Source organism: Python bivittatus, unplaced genomic scaffold, assembly GCF_059951505.1.
Source record: "Python bivittatus isolate LINGU-HERP-01145 unplaced genomic scaffold, Pbiv_v1 ctg000850_np1212, whole genome shotgun sequence".
NCBI lineage: Eukaryota > Metazoa > Chordata > Lepidosauria > Squamata > Pythonidae > Python > Python bivittatus.
In genome coordinates, this window is record NW_028277112.1 from 10,202,325 (window position 1) to 10,221,384 (window position 19,060).

General features: G+C 40.9%; 2 long non-coding RNA genes across 2 annotated transcripts in view; one reads left to right on the plus strand and one right to left on the minus strand.

Moving 5' to 3' along the window:
- LOC148213763 (uncharacterized) overlaps positions 1 to 19,060 on the minus strand; it is a 35,873-nt gene that overhangs the window by 10,600 nt on the left and 6,213 nt on the right. Inside the window, exon 2 of the long non-coding RNA XR_015793737.1 lies at positions 13,328 to 13,401. This is a non-coding gene — a long non-coding RNA (uncharacterized LOC148213763). The remainder of the gene's footprint in view (positions 1 to 13,327; positions 13,402 to 19,060) is intronic.
- Positions 910 to 19,060, plus strand: part of LOC148213764 (uncharacterized) — a 36,822-nt gene continuing 18,671 nt past the window's right edge. Inside the window, exon 1 of the long non-coding RNA XR_015793739.1 lies at positions 910 to 8,839. This is a non-coding gene — a long non-coding RNA (uncharacterized LOC148213764). The remainder of the gene's footprint in view (positions 8,840 to 19,060) is intronic.

Here is a 19,060-nt window from a genome sequence, read left to right on the forward strand (position 1 = left end):
GAGTCCTCTCCGGAGGATGCTGTCTCCGGGGTCGACCACCCCCCGCGTCCTTTCTCGGTCACCGCCGCCACTGCCCCCTTCCGCGGTCGGTCACCGGTCCTTTTCCCGTTCGCACGCGGGGTTTTGACTTCGGGCCGTGGTGGGGCGCCTTCCCGCTCCGTCGGGCACTGCGCCGCTCGGTGGCCTCTGCCTCCGCATCGGAAACACAGATTCGGGGCTCTGGTCGCCTCTCGCCTCCCGGTGGACTGCCGTCGACCGCTCCGTCTCTCCTCGGGGGTCCTCTCCCTCGGCCGGTCCCTCGTCTGGTCCCGTCGTCTTGTGCTCTGTTGGATCTGCCGCCACGCCGATTCCGCCGTTCCGGCCAGCCAGATCCAATCCTTCACTGTGGCCGGGTCGTCCCGCCCCAGTGCCCGTTCCAGGATCTCTGGGTTGAGTCCCCTCTTAAAATACTTCACCTTCAGGGACTCCGGCCAGTCCGCGAGCTTCTCGGCCAACCTCCGGAACTCCAGGGCATATTCCGATACCGATTTGCCCCGCTGCCTGAATTGTAGGATGTAGTCCTCCGCCCGCTTGGCGCTCAATGTGTCCTCGAATCTGTCCCGGAGCGCCTGCATGAAGTCCGGGAAACTCCGTAGTTCCGCCGCGTTGGCATCGTACAGCCCGATCACCCAGCTGGCGGCTTGGCCATCTAGCAGCTCGGCCACGTAGGATACCCTGTCCTCGTCTCTAGCGAATAGGTGACCACCCCTCTGCATGAACCCCCTGACGTGCGTCAGAAAGTGCGGCAGCTGTTCGGGGTCCCCTGAGAACTTCCCAGTGATACCTCGAAGTCTCAGGGCGTCTGCCGCCCGTTGGTCCTCCGACCGGGGCGCCGTGGGTGGTGCCGGCGGGGGTGTCGGACCGCCCCCTGTCGCTCGCCTCCTCGTTTACCGCCGGTGGCCCCACTCTCTGCAGTAGGGTCTGGAGCATCGCCTCCACGGCGTCTAGGCGTCGCTCGACTCTCTCCTCTAGTCGGGCGAATTTCTCGCTCCACTCACGGTCCCGGAACCCCGAACCCCGGGTCATCGTAACGCCCGAATCGTCTGGTCCTTGATTCACGCCCATCGACCACCGCTCGGATGGAGTGCGCCCGGCCCTGGCCGCTGCCCCGTCGCTCCCGGGCGGCTCCGACCGCCCTTCCGCGAGCCTGGATCCCTCGCGCTCCAGCTGACCCACGGATTCCTCGTCGCTGGTCATGCCTGTATTGAGAAAGAAAACGCTCCTCGGTGGTACCGGGTAGCGCTGACGGTGAGTCCTGGCTTTATGTGAGATTTGCCCCGTTCGACAGAGAAACTCTCGTGACACGTGTGGTTCACAAAGAAGGTTTACTCATGCGTAACGTAGTAGTCACAAGCAAAGCCAGGACTGGCTTGGTACAATTGCATCACTTGTTATATTCCCCCCTTCCCGCGCTTTTTCCCGCCTCGTGATCGCGTTGCGGCTGTGGGCAATTAGGCCCCCCAATGTCCCCCCTGATCGTTCATGATGGCAGGGTCGGTCAGAGTCCATTGTCCTTGATTGCCAGTCCCCCTCCGGCTGGGTTGGCCCCTCCCTGCTACGTGCAGACCCGCGGGTTCTGTGCTGCGTTGCGATCTTGTTTCGCTGCCCTGCGGCCCCGTTCCTTGCTTGCTCGCGCCGTTATCAGTTCGTAATTAAAAGCTTCCGCTGCGGTTTTCCTGTTTAGCTGGCCGCAGGTGGCTCGTTAATTAGCGGCGCTTTCGGTTCCTCTTTTCCCCGCTAGCTACCGCCGGTGGATTCCGCGTGGTCTGGTTGCGAGCTTCCCTGCAGCCCCGTGCTTCCCTGAAACCTCGTGCTGACCGAACCTGACAGGGGCTATGAGCATCTGATATGGATGGAAAGCTTAGGCAGAATATAGCTAAATTCAGAGCATGATAGGGAGCCTGGCGGTGATGCCACTATTGCTCTGATTACAGGTAGAGGGAGCTATGGTGTGTAGTATAAAGACAAGTTAGCTGCCGAAAAGGAACTATGGATATTTACAGGCTATCACCCCAATGTGATAAGATAAGCCTCCAGTATGGAGTTTTCCTGCTAGTAATTACTTAGCTGTTTCCTTGGGCATTCTATGGAGTACGTTATTACTAGCTATTTATTAAGAATTATATTTTTATGTCTTAATTATTATATGTGTATTTATTAATTATATTTTATTAATGATCAGAAAAGGTAAATTCAATTAAAACATAGAAGCCAATAACCTAAGGTATCATGTGGATCATTTAGAAGCCAAACTAAATTACCTGAATCTCAAATACCTGGGAGAAGATAAATCTCATACCCAAAGGACAAGACGGGTTCCAGGCATGTTTGCCTAAGAAGCAAAGTCCCATGACTTAGGGTGATCACCCCGTTGTAACTAGTGGGGCTCTGCAGCACTTTGGATTTGATCTTCAAAAGGTCCTTCGGAGCTACAATGTAGCATCTGTCTACAACACCTTAAAGTAGCTTCACCTTTTTGTGGGATCCTGAACAGTTTTCCACTTTCCTAAGTTTCATTTGCCAAGCATAGCCAGAGGGAACCTTCTGAAAAAATTATATACATATATCTTGTCGTCTTCATTATTTTATTGTACCACTTGGGGTGTAGTGAAAGGCAAAGAAGCACATAAATAAATAAATAATGACTTAGTTTGTTTAACCCCTGTTTGTGTCATTGCTTTTTATTGCTGTTTACTTTTCTTGATAAGCTACGATGAAGGTTTTGAAGGCAGAATCTTCAAATTCTGGAAGAAAGACCATACAGCATCTATTTGATCAATAAATAATATTGTTATTAGATGCTTTAGGTATTGTGGGTTTGTTCTATGCTGCCTTATTTTGCTGTTTTGTTTGCTTATACTTATCTCACTTTTGCACCAAATTCATGGCTAATAAAAAAAAATGTAAATGTTTTAACTAAATTCTTAAAGCTCAACAATAAAAAAAGCTCAATAAAATCACAAGATTCCGCTTCTTTAGTTAAGAGGAATGGAAAGATCACAAAGTTACATCAGGGTTCAGTTATTAGATCTTCAGAAAAAGGAAATAACAAATTTAAAGAACAAAAGTAATGTATGAATTGGTGAATAGGTTTGGTAGAAGTTAGAATGTTCTAGAAGGATAGAAAGGTATAGAGAAGTACAGTGAATAAAATTGGTTAAACTAGATTAAGTTAGTTTTCCTCCTCTTTCTTCTTACTTCCTGTCTTTAACTTATTTTGCTTACTACTACTTATTTTTTCTGCATTTTTCATAACTCTACTTATCCCGAAAAGAACTGTGATGGGTATGTATGTACATAGCATGACAGAAAAAAACCTCATAAACCTCATGGCAAAATATCATAAATGTGCAACCCAACATTTTTTGTAAAAGATCTCTAGACTTTAGCTGAAGACAGCTAAATGAACCAAAAACAACTTTTGATTTTGACTCAGACACCGCCGATCATGATAATGCTGGCTGAGAAAATTTAAAAGTTTGAACCAGTATTTTGGTTTATTGTTTTCAGGCCACATACTTATCTTATAAATCAGCTATATTCCTAAATAGGAACTGGGATATATTTTCTTTATCTGACTGAACGTCTATGTTTTTCTAAGTATACCTAACTTGGGGGCTGACACAAGGATCTAAGCACAATCTGAATATTTTGTTTTACCTTATGTTACATTATAGTCAAATTGGGGGTTAGTTACACACAAAGTCTGGAAGCTGGAAGAACTGAATTTTAATACTCCAATGGATTTATTCTTCAAATACATTTTATAGCTTTTGTTGCTATGTAGTTTCTGGACCCTATTTACTTTAGGATGGACTGTTTACTTTATCAATGGACTGAGTGTCATTGATAAAGCTGGAGCAAATAGTCTCCCAACTAATTTTGCTTATGTAGTGAATTTCTATAGTGCTAAGCTAAAGGAAAGGATATAAATTCTCAAAAGCAATCCAAGAATATTATAGGGATTGATGGCCATATAGATTATTGGTGGGTGGGCAGATGTATAGTGAATGGGGTATTTGTTATCTGGCTGGGCAAGCATTTAGTGAATGAAGATGTACATGACTGATCAGTGAAATAATGTAAATCATCCTTTGAAAATCAGGTTAGGTTTTTATATTCTTTAGGATTTTTATTTGGTAACTGCTTCTCAGTCTCCATGAAAAAGGTAGATAATTCATCAATAAACTGCTTTGCTTGGTGTACTATCTATAATCTGTCGATTAACTCTTGAACAGACCAACTTCTATCAAGCAGGGCACAAAGAAGAAATAGGCCATGGAGAATAATCTGAGGAAACATTCTGAGACAAAGCCATGCAAATGACATTTAAAGAAAGTTGCGCTGGTTCAGCTCCTTTCTCCAAGGCGGAACCCAATCGGTGTTGATAGGGAGCGAGAGGTCTAGCCCCCGGCCCCTACTTTGTGGGGTGCCACAGGGGTCAGTACTTTCACCGCTCCTATTTAATATCTACATGAAACCGCTGGGTGAGATCATCTGGCACCATGGGGTGAGGTATCATCAGTATGCGGATGATACCCAAATATATATCTCCATCCCAGGTGCCTTAAGTGACGCTGTGACTGTCCTCTCGCGGTGCCTGGAGGCTGTGGGGGCCTGGATGGGGGACAACAGGCTTCAGCTGAACCCTGGTAAGACGGAGTGGCTGTGGATACGGGGAGCCTCAGGATCTAGGAGCTTGCCATCTTTGGTTCTTGATGGGGTTGCACTACCCCAGACAGACCCGGTGCGTAATCTGGGGGTTCTCCTGGACTCACGACTCCTGCTCGAAGAGCAGGTGGCAGTCGTGGCTAAGAGGGCCTTTGCACGTCTTCATGTTGTGCGGCAGTTACGCCCCTTCCTGGATCAGGAGGGCCTCCGCACGGTCACTCATGCCCTGGTCACCTCTGGGCTGGACTACTGTAATGCGCTCTACATGGGGCTACCCTTGAAGAGTATCCGGAAGCTACAGCTGGTACAGAATGCAGCGGCGCGGACAGTTCTTAATGCCCCTAGGAGGGCACGTATAATGCCCCTGTTGCGTGAGCTGCATTGGCTGCCAGTTTGTTTCCGGGTCCAATTCAAGGTGTTGGTCATCACCTTTAAAGCCCTTCATGGCATGGGACCAGGTTATCTGAGGAACCACCTCGCCCCGGTCATCTCAGCCTGCCCCACTCGGTCCAGCAGAAGGGGCAGGTTGCAGACCCCACCCGTCAAGGAATTTCGATTGGTGGAGTCTAGGCAGAGAACCTTTCTGGTGTAGCGCCCGCCCTATGGAACATCTTGCCGCCTGAGGTGCAGTGTGCCCCCTCCCTCATGGCCTTCAGGAAAGAGATCAAATCCTGGCTCTGCCAGAAGGCTTGGGGGCCAGAGGGGGGCCCGCACCTATGGAGATGGCTGGTGGGGTGAGGGGTTGTCCCCCCCCAGCATCTTACAGGTTTTTTAGGGCCAAATTATAGGAGGTCTTTAGGCCATTTTTATATATGTTTTTAACTATTTATAGATTATGTTTATGTCTGAAGAGTCCTGTGTTTTTTCTTTTTTATTATTGTGAGCTGCCCAGAGTCACCCATTGGGGGAGATGGGTGGCATACAAATTTGAAAATAAATAAATAAATAAATAAATAAATAAATAAATAAATAAATAAGTTATAGCTTAGTGGCAGCATGCATTGTCTGAAGAAAATCCATGGTTCAATCTTTGGAATTTCTAACTAGGGTTGAAAAAAACTCCAACATGGAAGCCTGGAGAATTGGTGCAGATGGACCAGTGGCCTGACTTAATATAACATAGCCTTTTTTGTTCTTCTGAGTCAAGATGAGTGTTTTAAAGGAAGGATGGTAAAAGCCAAGTAATTATGCTGTTCTTATTTCTAGTTAATAGTCCACAAACACTCAAATGATACCTTTATTAGATCAAATAAATGGAAACATGAGTAGGTGAAAAGTGTACTATAACACTTCTGAAATATTATATAGGTGATAAAAGTAAAATGAAGATGCTTCAACATAGGACCAAAATTAATATAAATAGGAATGTTGTTACCAATTATGTTCTGACTAAGAAAGAAAGAGAGGGAGATAAAACCAAGTGGGCTTGCTTTTAGTAGCTTAAATGTTAGTTTAATAAAGGCAGCTATCCCTATTTACAGCTAAATTATGGCATTGCTGCAAGTGTCTTTATACCGTGCCTCTTAACTCCCCCCTCCTTGGCAGCTAACTACATTAAATGCATGTATTTTTCTTACGGGCACTTAAGTTAAAAACTAAAAAACAAAAAAACTCCAGGCAAAGGAGAATTTGTGGCTGCCAAACTATCATTTGGAAATATGGTGAAAAGGTGAACTAGAATAGAAATGTGGTAAGCAGAGAAAGAGTTAACCATCCCTTTCATTTTGACATCCTCCCGCCCCACACACAACAAAGCTGTTTTTCTTTTGAAAGTTGACATTGGGTCAGTGTGACATACATTTTTATACGTGGTGCCTGCTGGCAGAGTAGAGCCAATTACTGTTGGCGAAGTGTGCTTCCATGGCCAAATGGCAGCATAAAGTTAAGTCTTCAGCCATGCACAGGGTGTAATCTCTTGTTCAGTAAATGCTGTTTCCAGTGTATACTGGGCTAAAAGCTCTTTACAAAATCAGGCATCCTTCAGGTGAGAGTAGGAGTTAAGCGGTGTGCAGGAAAGAGGGAACTGAGAATGGTACTGTGCTTTCTTACCTGTTACCTTTGTACTAAACGCTCATCAGGAGATCTGCTCCATAAAGACACTAGCATGTTTTAAGGACCTTATATTTGTGCTGGCTTAGAAGTGTTGGCAGGAAACTCTTGTTTAATCATATTACTGTGTTTGCATCTGTTTCAATGGGGCTTGAGAGAAATTAGTCCCAGTCTATGCCTGTGCAGCATTTGCATGGCAACTCAAGGCTCATCTGTGCAGTTAGAGCCTTATTGTCTTCCTTCGAAAACCCCGCCTACTGTCACTAAGGCAGTAGCTAAGCATATGATAAAACCCTCGGAGCTAGAGCCCCCCTCAAGCCTCCTCCTTTTCAGAATGCAGCCAGTGCTGTAAGAAAAGGTTTGTTATAAAGAAGTGAGTAGAGATTTTACATATTTTAAAAACAGCAAGTGATCTGTGACAAAAGGGAAAAATCAGGAAGTGAGTTTCCCACTTTTTTAAAAAAGAAATTTAATATTGCTCTGAGCCACACAGCAAATCTCAGCAGATAAAACTGCAGTCTCCTGATATACAGTAGTTTAACATGGAACATCTAGTGGGATAAAGGTGAGGAAGTTTGTCTCCTATTGTCATGTTGCAGGTTGTGGCCAGTCTAGCGTTTCAGCCAGAAAACAAACTACTTCTGATCCAGGAGGAGAGAAGAAAAGGCTGAAATTTTCCTTCCAAGCAGAAATACAATGTAATGTTGAACAAGGCCTTGGAAAATGTCAGGAACACCTAGTTAATGAATCACTAATTCGTTTGACACATTCATTTCTTTTTTTAAAAAAATAAAACTGATGAGTTTATTTCTTCACAAAAGAAGAAGTTAAATGTTGATCATTAAAGCCTTAATAGCATCATCCCAGAAAAAAGCTTAAAGATCATTCATATGTTAAATTAAATACAATTCCTGCCCAATTCTGTGAATAACAAAGTTTGCTCATGCACAATAGGGTGAAGGATGTTAGAGTGACAGAGAGTCTACTACATAAGTAACTTGATTGGAAAAATAGCTCCAGATTAGTATGACACTATTCCAGAGGAACACAGTATTTGTGTGTGTGTGTGTGTGTGTGGGTGTGGGTGTGTCTGCTGGGATGTTGTTTCTCATATGAATCTGTTACTTCTGTCAGTAGCCTCAGCTTCTAATTCCCTTGGCTGGATGTCACAGTGGCACAGGGTTTCTCACACAGCGTCTTTATAGAGCTTGCATGGTTGACCTCAAGGTCTCTTCCCAGACTCCAGTACACTACAGAGCAAATGGTGAGGCATACGGTGGTCATCCATTCTGATGACATGTCCCATCCACCATATCTGGATTCTGATAATCAGGGGCTCCATGCTGGTGGACTCCGTGCAATTCAAGACCTCCAGGTTGGAGACACAGTCTTGCCAATGAATACAGAAGATGGAGTGGAGAGCGTGCATGTGAAATTTCTTCAGTTGTTTGATGTGCCTTCAGTACAGAGTCCAGGACTCACATCCATATAGGAGAGAAGGGATAACCACAGCTCTGTATACTTTCATCTTTGTGGAGAAACAGATGTGTTAATTGAGCACTCTAGTATGCAGCTGCCCTAGTGCCTGACTGGCCTTGCTGATCCTGGAGTCAATTTCTTTGTCCAAAGACCCATTGCTTGAGATGAGGCTCCCAAGTATTTGAAGCTGTTTACATTTGTCATCTGGGTGTCATCAACAGTGATTTTTGGTTCTACAGGGTTGGTATTTGGCACAAGCTGGTAAAATACTTCAGTCTTGTTCCAGCTGATAGTCAGGCCAAAGAGCATAGCAGCATCTGAGAATTTATTCTGTATCAACTGTAGATCACTGTCTTTGTGTGCCAGGAGCGCACAGTCATCAGCAAAGAGGGTTTCTTAGATGACTGTATGAAGGCACTTTGTCCATGTGTTCAGGTTGTGAAGATTAAAGAGAAAGCTAAAAACTAATAGAAAACCACAAGCAGTGTCACAGAATAACACCCCAGTTACTACAACAATGGACTTCCAGCACCCCCATTGTGCTAGCCTCTGTGCAAACATAGATGCCTGACACTCACTTTAAAGTCTTTTTGTTATGAAGGTAAGACATTCCTCTTCTCATAAGCATTTTCTTAGTTTTGGTTTAAATAAAATTTTACTAGGATGTTAACTTTTATATGTTTTCATTCTTATATATTTTCTGTCCTACGTATTAATATTTTATTATTTTTATGTAATGCCTTCAACAACTTTGTAATCTGCATGGTGAACTCGGATTAACAAAAGTAATACCATAATAATAAATAATACTAATGATGAATTCATTCCAATGAGGTTCTATAAACTTCATACATGATTGTGGACACATGTATTCACACTGTTTTCCTACACCAGTCTAGATAATGGGAGCTTCCTGTGAAAGCAGTCCTAATTTAGCAAAGAAAGTAACAGGGAATATACATTGGATGGTTAAATCTGTGGTCCCACTGGGCTGCTTTGAAGAGATCCTGTGGCCTTCTGAGATGAAGCAGCAATTCCTCCATAGTAACTATAACTGAATTTGGATTTTCTTGAAGCTTTTGAGTATTTGGTACATTGAAAAGCTGTAGGAAAGTAGATAATTCTTTTTAGAAAAAAATCTGCTATTTTCTTTCATTAGATTTAGGGGATGGTAGGAATGAGAGGATTTGAATGACTGACAGGACTACCTTCTATTCACAAGCAATGGTTTCCCGAAGACTTTCTAGTCACAACGTTTTTGGAGATTTACTAGAAGATGTTCTGACTCAATAGAAGGAAGTTTCATGTGTTCTTTGAGAGTGTAAAAGTCAGATTTGTGAATCCTAAGGTGAAATCTGGCAACAAGTTATAAGTTCTTTGCAAGGCAGCTAAGAATAGCTTCATACAGAAAACTTGTTGCAATAATTCACAAAGCAGCAACCTATGTTGTTGGGAAAACAAATTAAAGTATACAAGTTCTTACTTCCTAAAAATAGGAACTATAGCATTTTAGAAAATTAATATCTCTAATTTCTAATTCCTCTTCAGCTTTTTAAATTGATGGATGATAAATTTTGCTTATTTGATTTGATTCTAATTATTCATATTTTCTTTTGAATTGTTAACTATCTCAAGTGTGTTATGGGCAAAAGCCATTGTGTAAATCAAAATAATACAAATAGAAACATTAAAAAAAATACAGCTATTTAAAAATAAATCTCTGGTGGTGCTATCAGGATGGAGATCTGAACTGTTAAAGATAGATAAGAAGCTTTTCTTATCTATCCTAAGTGGGAAAATACTGATTACAACTTTACTGGCAATAGCTGATATGAAGTTGAGTGCAGCATAGGATCTTCATTCAAATTCTGGGCATGACACAGAACTCCTAATCTTTAGTCAGATGGGGAATATCCATGGAATAGGAGTGGGGAGCCCAACCCTTGAGCCTCTGGGCAGCTGTGGATCCTAAAGCCTCTCCTGGCTTCTGCCCCTTCATAGACGTCCATCTTTCATGGATACAGGCCATTCTCCACCTATCTCTCACAACCATATGGGCCCTAAGACTCAAATGCAAATATTGACCCTTCAAGTTGCAACAGAAAAGATCTGTAGGAAGACACACACATTAACCTAAGCTCCATAATGGATGGGTGGACAAGAAGTTACATGCTTCACAAGGAGGGACTGTGTGAAGGCCCTATTTAAGTAGACTGGAAGTGGATCCAAGCTAAATCCTCTGGCTTCAGGTTTGCCCACCCAGTCTTTTCCCCATGGGGAGCCACTCAGTTCCTCAAGTGGCTCTTTTTGGCACACTGGCTAGCCACTTCCTTCCACCTATGCAGTAGTTATAATGAACAAATCACGAATCTGCTGCACCAGCCAAAAGGGAACCTGCCCTGGTAAATTGGTCTTGGAGATACAGCTCCAAGTGCCCAACTAGGTACTTGGAGCTTATTCATTAGTTTAGCCCTTCAGTCTACTGATTTTTTCAAATGCTTTGTACTCTGACTTTTCAAATCAATAGCAGTAGAGGTAGCAAACTGAATGAGAAGCATGGTGTAGGGGAGTGGAAAGGGTTAATTCTTATCCTTGTTGCCATTCCAATCCAAATTTGAATAAATATTAAAGGGCTCCAGATGGAAGATTATCTTGAGGTACACACAACTGAAGAAATTACCGTTTGTCAATAGCACAGACTGATTAGGGGAAAGATTGCAATTCTCTGTTCTGCTGCAAGAGTACAAAGTGAATTCTATTATTATAGCATTGCTAGAAAGAACAAGGATACAATAATAATATAAAATTAAGCAGTAGGTGCCAGACCCGGGTTACTGCACAGCCAACATAGATGTGGGTAAGTTCCCTTCAGTTAGGGCTACTATATCTGGACTGCAAAAATCCAGACAACTCCTACATGGCAGGAGACAGAATCAGAAATTCTCTTTGCATCTATCTAACAGTTATCTGGATTTTTTTCATCTCAGATGTAGTAGCTCTACTTTCCATCCTGTTCCTCCCATAATCTCAAATGTGAGCAAGAGTATGTTTGGCATACACACATGTCTTTCTCATCCAATCTATGTCTCCTGAATATTTGACTGAATTGTGGGATACATCTCCCTTGGCCATAATTTTTTCCTGTAAAATATAGAAATCATAGAGAAATATTTCTTTGCAAAGGGCATCTATTGCTTCGTAGAGAGCCAATGTTCTCAGTGCTGTCACCTGGGCCACCGTGTTCTTTTAATTTGGAGATGGAAATTTGCTGTTTGTGACATGGTTGCCTGGGCAACCAGGGATGTGCTATTTCATCTTCTTGCCATACCACAGTCTTGGTGGCAGGCAAGTTTCTCATGGCAGGTTTGTGAGCAGTGCATAGGAGTGTAAGTGTGTGTGAGCAATTAGGAGAATCTCAGTCATAACACAAATATAAATTATATTCAGATAAAGAAAAACACACATTAGTGAGAGCAGTGATCTTAGTATGGTTTTATTTAGTTTTTGTGCTACTTTTTAGCTTTGTTAAAAGGGAACACTCTAAGTTTAAAAAGCAAAGTGAAAGAACTATGAATTAGAATTATGCATTTTCAAAATTTAGATTACAGAAAAGCATGAATTGGACCTCCACATGGACTTGAAACCCTCACAGCAGTCCAGTCCAGACAGACAGCAAGCTCAGTTGTTGAAATAAGCAGAACTGAGTCTTGTGACATTTTAAAAGTCAACAAATGCACCAGGACTGTCCACCAGAGAAAGTAAAAAAAAAGTCAAGATGGTATCCATGGCCATGCAATCAAGGTCCACCCCTTTTTAACATGTTGCAACAGACATAAAAAGGGGTGGGGCTTTGATCACATGGTCACAGGCACCATCTTGACTTTTTACCACGCCTTGCAGACACCCCTGAAATGCATTATAGCATCATTGTGCCATAAATGAAGTGGAATCAAACCAACAGATGACTATGTCATATTTCCCAGTAATAAGTCCCAGAGGCTGTTTGCCTACCATTTGTCATTGAGATCACTAACCATTCTGACTGGATGTTAGGGGAACTGGAATACAATAACATGGATAGCCTAAGTTGAGAAAGACTGCACAATTCAGCACAGACATAGATTTGATCTTGAAAAATAGACAACCTTCCTCAAAATAAAAGACTGAGCAAAGATCCTTCAAAATATGAGGACTGGGTAAACTGGGTATGTTACCTGTATTTCATAGCAAGGCTACCTACAAATATCTGGAGGATTAGTTAGGACAATTTGAAGGCCCACTCAGACTGAACATCTTTTTGCCATAGACAGAATTGTATCAAAATACTGATGACTGAACTTATGTCTAAGACAAAGTCAGTGCAATTAACACCTAGGAAAGCAAGTTTTTAAGCTATTCTGTGAGGATAATTACAGGTCTGGTGCTGAAATGAACATGCTTGGCAATGCAGTTCAGAACACATCACCCAAATGATTCAGTGGCAATCTTATATATCCCAAGAACTAAAGGAATAATGGATGAATGCTACCTGAACCCTGCAAATATCAGATTTCAAAAGTGGGAAATTATTTTAGGAATCTGAGGAAGATCACCTATGGGGGTCCTTTAGTTTCTGAGACACTAGTTCACATTTCTTTTGTTCACCTGGCCTTGCTCCTAGGTGGACACATTAATGAATGTAGTCCATGTATATTTTAATGCAATTCAATTTCATATGTAAATGCATAGTGTTCGAATAGGAAAAATAGGCAACAGAACCAGCACAAGCACTGTCATAAACCAGAAATAGTACCACTGCAACTGTAGAATATCAGGATAATAAACTGCAATTTGAGGTTAGTTTCTTTGGAGAGAAAAAAAATTAGCTTCTCTGGAGTTATCCAGGAAGATTTGCACAAGCTGCTCAACTTCCAAGCTGAGTTTTTAATTACTTAATTAATTTACAGCAGATTCCAAATAGTTTTGTTTCCTCTTCATTTGCTCTATCATTTCAGGATATTTTTAAAATGTGGTAACTGCATATACATTTCCACAGCTATGCAAGAATGCAGGTTTAAAAATAAAATATAGGTAATGGGTGGTTACTCACATCCACACTATTATACAGTTGCACAATGATAAAACAATCTTGGGGATGGAAGAAAACTCCAGAGCAATTTCCACCTGGAAATAAAATGCAAACATAGGAGTAAACCTTGGAAAACGGATTCTCTAGCTTTAAAATCAGTGGTAAGTGTTGTAATATTACTTGACAGAAATAGACAGAATTGAAAAATGCATGGCAACTTTGGTCATGAGCAGAATCTCTATAAAAATACTTTAGGAAAATCCAGAACAGAGTTGTGTAGAGGGTTGGGGAGTATATCATATGTTGCATGAATAAGCCAGATGTCACAGTACTTGGATAAAATGCTAGTTAGATTGGCCCCTAGTCACCTAATTTTTCAAGTAAGGTTCTTCCAGAATGAAACAATTTGTTTCGTTTACTGATATTTCATTCTGGTCTGCCTCTACAAGGAAAAATGTGAACATGGAAATCCAAAGCTGTGCGTGAGAAATATCAGAAAGTCTTAGCAGAGAAAATAGAGATATAGCTTCAATGATAAAATAGCAATTTAGATTTCAATGAAGCACAATTTGAACTTTTAAACTTTATTCTAGATATTATATATAATACTTCTACTCTGCAGCAAATTGAATGACTGTCAGTGGCTTACAGACTACATAAACCAAAATTAAAACATCCATGTTGAGCTTAAAACCAATCATTGCAATCATAACAATGATCATGATAACCACATCAACTCCCAGATAAAAACAAGGACACAAAAACTACACAAGGAGCAAAGAATAATACAAAAAACAGAAAGCCAGATGGCATCAGGTATGCATTCAAGTCAAGGCTCTAGAAAACAACACAGTTTTTAAAAGTTTCTGGAAAAACAGCAAGGAAGAGGACAGCCTGATCTCTGTCAAGAGGCTATTCCAAAATACCAGTGCTGCTACAGAAAAGCATTTGGATTAGCAAAAAGTATTCATCTCTGATTGAGTATACTTAGCAACCTAATCAGTTTTGAAGTACCATGATATTACAAATATATTAATAAATCAGTTCCAGATATAGAAAATATTCGACTATTACAAACAGATATAATTAAAGTGAACAAAATTTCAAATATGGCATGCATGTGTTGCAAATAAACAATGAAAAAAGATTGCTAAAACTAAAATAGTAACTGCCATATACCAGTCTTAGAAATAAAGCTTATTTGAACACACTTGACACTTTATCATCTTCCTTTCAGCATCAGTTATGAGACTTACTCTCATCTGAAGCAAAACTTAGAAAGAATAGATCTTCCATTATTCCTCTTAAATGAGGCATCTTCTTGTGTGATTTTTTTAGATATATTTCAGTTTGTTCAATCATTAGTGTATTTGAACTTTACCAAAGAAATATAAGCAGTTAAACTCAATTTGAGAGTGAAAAATACCTGTTTTATTCTCACTGTGCTAGAGAATTCCTGGTCATATTCCAAGAACATTGGGGGAGGGTGATGTCAGGATCTCAGATTTTTCTGGGTTATTTGAATTATCTAGATCCTGTCTTTTTAATCTGACTTTACAGTTTGCTTGGGATGGAAACAATATTGGTTGACTTGGCAAATGACCTAGACTGAAAATTTCCAAAACTAGACTTAGCTGCCCTGACTTGACCCCAACAGTTAGTATGAAAAATCACATTCTAATCCATTAACATTCAGAGGCATATCGAAGCTACATCTGGCCCAAAATTTAGTCTAGAAGAGATGGGAGACCTTCCATTAAAAAATCAACTTAACTGTAGAGATGGCCAGGTCAGGCATATCTAGTAGTTTTGACCACCTTTGTATGGATAGCCTTTTCCTATAAGATTACTGGGATTTGGGGAAGTTGTCCAGATCAGTTTCAAATGCTTGACCCTGAAAAGCATAGAAAATAGTTATAATAATCCAGGTTTATGATGAAAGACTTCTGGAAATTATGGGCAGGAGTGGCTTCCATTAGGAAAAAAAAAATCTGTGTGGGTTTGAAGTCCTTCTTGTAGTCACTTGGAGATCCAGGACTGATTTTTTAAGCAGTACTGTCACACAACCCATCCAGTTGTCTATGGACATGAACTGAAGCAGGCTATCCAGCAGCACAGCATACTGCAGCTAACTCAGTCTGCCTTCCTCCAGGTGTGTTGTAACTGCAAGACTCAGAATTCCCTGGCAACCGCAGTTCAATACCCCTGGAGAGTGTCCCATTGGGAAAGGCTACTGTACTGGATCATGATCATGCTTTCCTCCTCCTCCTCCGCACAACCTCATAGGAGGTGTCCCCTGACTCAGCCTTCCAGAGAAAATTAGAAATAAAGTCAATTATTCTACTGAAAAACACCAGCAGCCTGTTAACAGAGGAATAATATTACCATGATGTGTAAATCTACATTTCAAAATTCATTATTACTTTAATCAGACTTACTCAGGCTTATGACTCTAATGACTCTGGTGACCTTTAAAAAAATGTCAGATATGTTTGCCAGGTAGATTTTCAGTATTTGAAACATATGCAATTATCATAAAAGTTATGAAAATAGTAGATATTTCTTTTCAGGTTCTGGTGTGGAGAAGATTGCTCTTTGATTCTTTATTTTCAATATGGAAAGAATAGGTCCAACTTACAGATTCTTGGCTTCCTCCAAGCAGCTCTATTAAACCCTTTTTAATAAAAATTTTTTAGTTTGATTGTCTGGAGATGCTGCATAGATTGATTTCACAGAACATGTAGATACAAGAATTGTTGCACTGGATCAGGCTCATTGCTGACCTAAACCAAGACTATACCTGAAACTATGATCAGCTGACCTTCTCTGAAAAAGTACTACCCTTGATTCTGCACTATTAATAGCTAGCAAGCTATTTCTGCAGCACGGAATGACAAATTGACTGTGCAGTATTTGCATTTCTTGTAACACTGCCAAGAGTTTATTAATGAAGTGCTATCAATCTGTGCCTGAGATTAAGCACACTACACATATATGCAGCATTAAAAAAAAAAAAGACATCTCACTTGCCTCCAAGTTGATGCAGTCTATTTGATGACCTTAAAATTTAATTGCTTAATTATGGTGCACATAGAAGCCTAGTCTCAGAGCTTTCACTCACTGCCAATTGCCCTGTTTCCAGAATTAGACAGCAACCATTTTTGGAGGGCAGGAATGGACGATGTCACTCTGTTTTCAGCCCCCTACTATCACAAACACAACCTCTGGTCTCATTTTCCTGCTGCAGTTTTAAAGCACTTCATTCCCCTTCTGTTCTTTTGAATGCTCCTGTCTCTTTTGGCTGCTGTGTTTCATTTCATTAGAGTTAAGCCCAACAGTTCATTGGTTACTTCACAGAAGCAGGGATGCCTCCTTAACTGAGTCAATGGTTACCATGGTCTCTAATGTCTTCTAGAGCTACCTTTACCAGAACTGCTGGTAATTGTATAATGTTTCTAACACTTGCCTTGAAGGTGGAAAATTGCTGATTTGAAATCTGGCAGAATTTTTTTAAAAAAATTATCTGCATGAGCTACTCACTTTTCCCCATCTTTACTAAGTCCAGTGGTGCACCATTTCATCACTTTTTTAGTCGCTTCAGGTGGAAGGTCTCTTCTACCTCAAGAAGGTGAAAAAATAATGAAATGGTATACCACTGGACATTTTTCATCCCATGAAAAAGAAGGTAGCTCAGGGAAAGAAAAGTGTAATTTAAAAAAAGTTTATGGTAGGGTTTGAACCAGCAACCTTATGTTTGAAGGCTGTGATAGCATTACTGTACTGATAAAGGTAGCTCTAGAAGACATTATAGACCAATAGGGCAATAAGAAAGAAAATTGTATTTTAAAATTGGCTGTTATGTCTGCATGTATGTGCATTTTAATCCTCTAAATCTGTACAGACATACCCCAGAGATATTGCGGGTTCGGATCCAGACCATCGCAATAAAACGAATATTGCAATATAGCAAGTCACACAATTTTTTTGGTTTCCCAGTGCATATAAAAGTTATGTTTACACTATACTGTACTCTATTAAGTGTGCAATAGCATTATGTCAAAAAAAAAAAAAAACAATGTACATACCTTAACTAAAAATACTTTATTGCTAAAACATGCTAATCAATATCTGACAGACTTGCTCGATGCAGGGTTGCCATAAAAAAAAAAAAAGCAATATCTGTGAAGCGCAATAAAGTGCAATAAAATGAGGTATGCCTGTATATATAATTTAACTGTGTGTGTGTGTTTGTGTGTGGGTGTATAAAGCATGCATACTATGAATGTATGTATGTCCAGTAAGACCCACCCATGGGAAAGATGGTGACTGGCAATTGCTTCCCTGGAACAAAAAGGTGGGAGGGCCCTATAGCGGGGGAATGGTCCAGGGGGAAGACATGGTAGCCTGCTGTCTGGACTGAATACCTTGCAAGTTGTTGCCAAGATACCTCAGCCTGGACAGGATTTTATTTTGCTGTCATAGTCAAGCCAGCATAAGAACAGGACAGGAGCAGCTTAAGAGTGCAGTCTGGATGTACCCTCAGATACTCCTAAGAAAACCTGAATAAAATTTCTCTTGTTCACAGTAACTCACTGGAACTATAAAATGCATCTTTGGTCCAAATGGTAGTAATGCTCTTCACCATCCTCCTGACTTCTTCTCAGAGTCTTTTGCTCTTCTTAGCCCACCTTTTGTGGAACAGAGCCTGAGAAGGATCAAAGACAATCTAATGCACAAACAGCTGGTTCAAAAGCAGAACTGGTCTGCTGAAGCCAGTGCTATATATTTCAAACTAGGTTTCCTCTTTTCAGTTGTTTTTTACAATATTAGTTTCTCTTTAGTAAAGTCCTCAGTTGATTAATCAAATATTGTTAAATATTACATAAACAAAATGCTACAGTGCAGATGAGGTATTACTATATATTTTTGTCTTATTATAATTTGTTAACAAGGATAAGAGTTGGTTTTTATTTAGTCCCACATCAGATTCACTCTTAATGATAGTCTCCTACTATCTACATATTATAGCTATGGTCTTCTCCAGATAGAGTCATCATTGGTTTAAATTTTGGTTGAAGGATTTGGGGCTCTCCGGATACTGTCAGCCTCAGCCAGCATGTTCAATGGTGAAAGATGCTGCAAATTGTGGTTCAGAAAATCTGGATTGCCACATCTGAATTGTCATGGTTCTGTGAAATCTCTGTGTCACATGACAAAGCTGTTTTGAAGTACAGCAAATGCCCAAACCACCTTGTGAACTGACATGAGAAATGGGAGTTGGTGAAATTTGCTGTTTAACTACATACTACTGGCACGTCAAAATCCTCTGCATGTACTGACATTGTTTTTTGGATCATGAACCTCCTGTTTCTGCATTTTTCATGATATGAAATATAGGTTGCAAGACTATTCCTGCTTCAGAAGTAATTCAGAAGAAATGCTATGGAATGGAGAGGTGCAACATCTCTTTAAAATAGCTTCATCTTTTCAGGCTCACATGAAAGCCTTTAAAGAGGTGTTATAGTTGTGCTCCTGCATGTTTTGACATGCATCTTACAAAAAATTGAAGTATGCACAGCCTTAATAGTTAAAATCTTGGGAAGGATGGGGAATCTCACATTCAAATCCACTTCCAGCTATGGAAGGCCAGTTTCATCTCTAAGGCCAACCTGCTTCACAGGTTGCCAGCATAATGCAGACCACCTTCAGCTCCCAGAAGAAATGTGAAATATGCATGCAACAAATAATAAATAG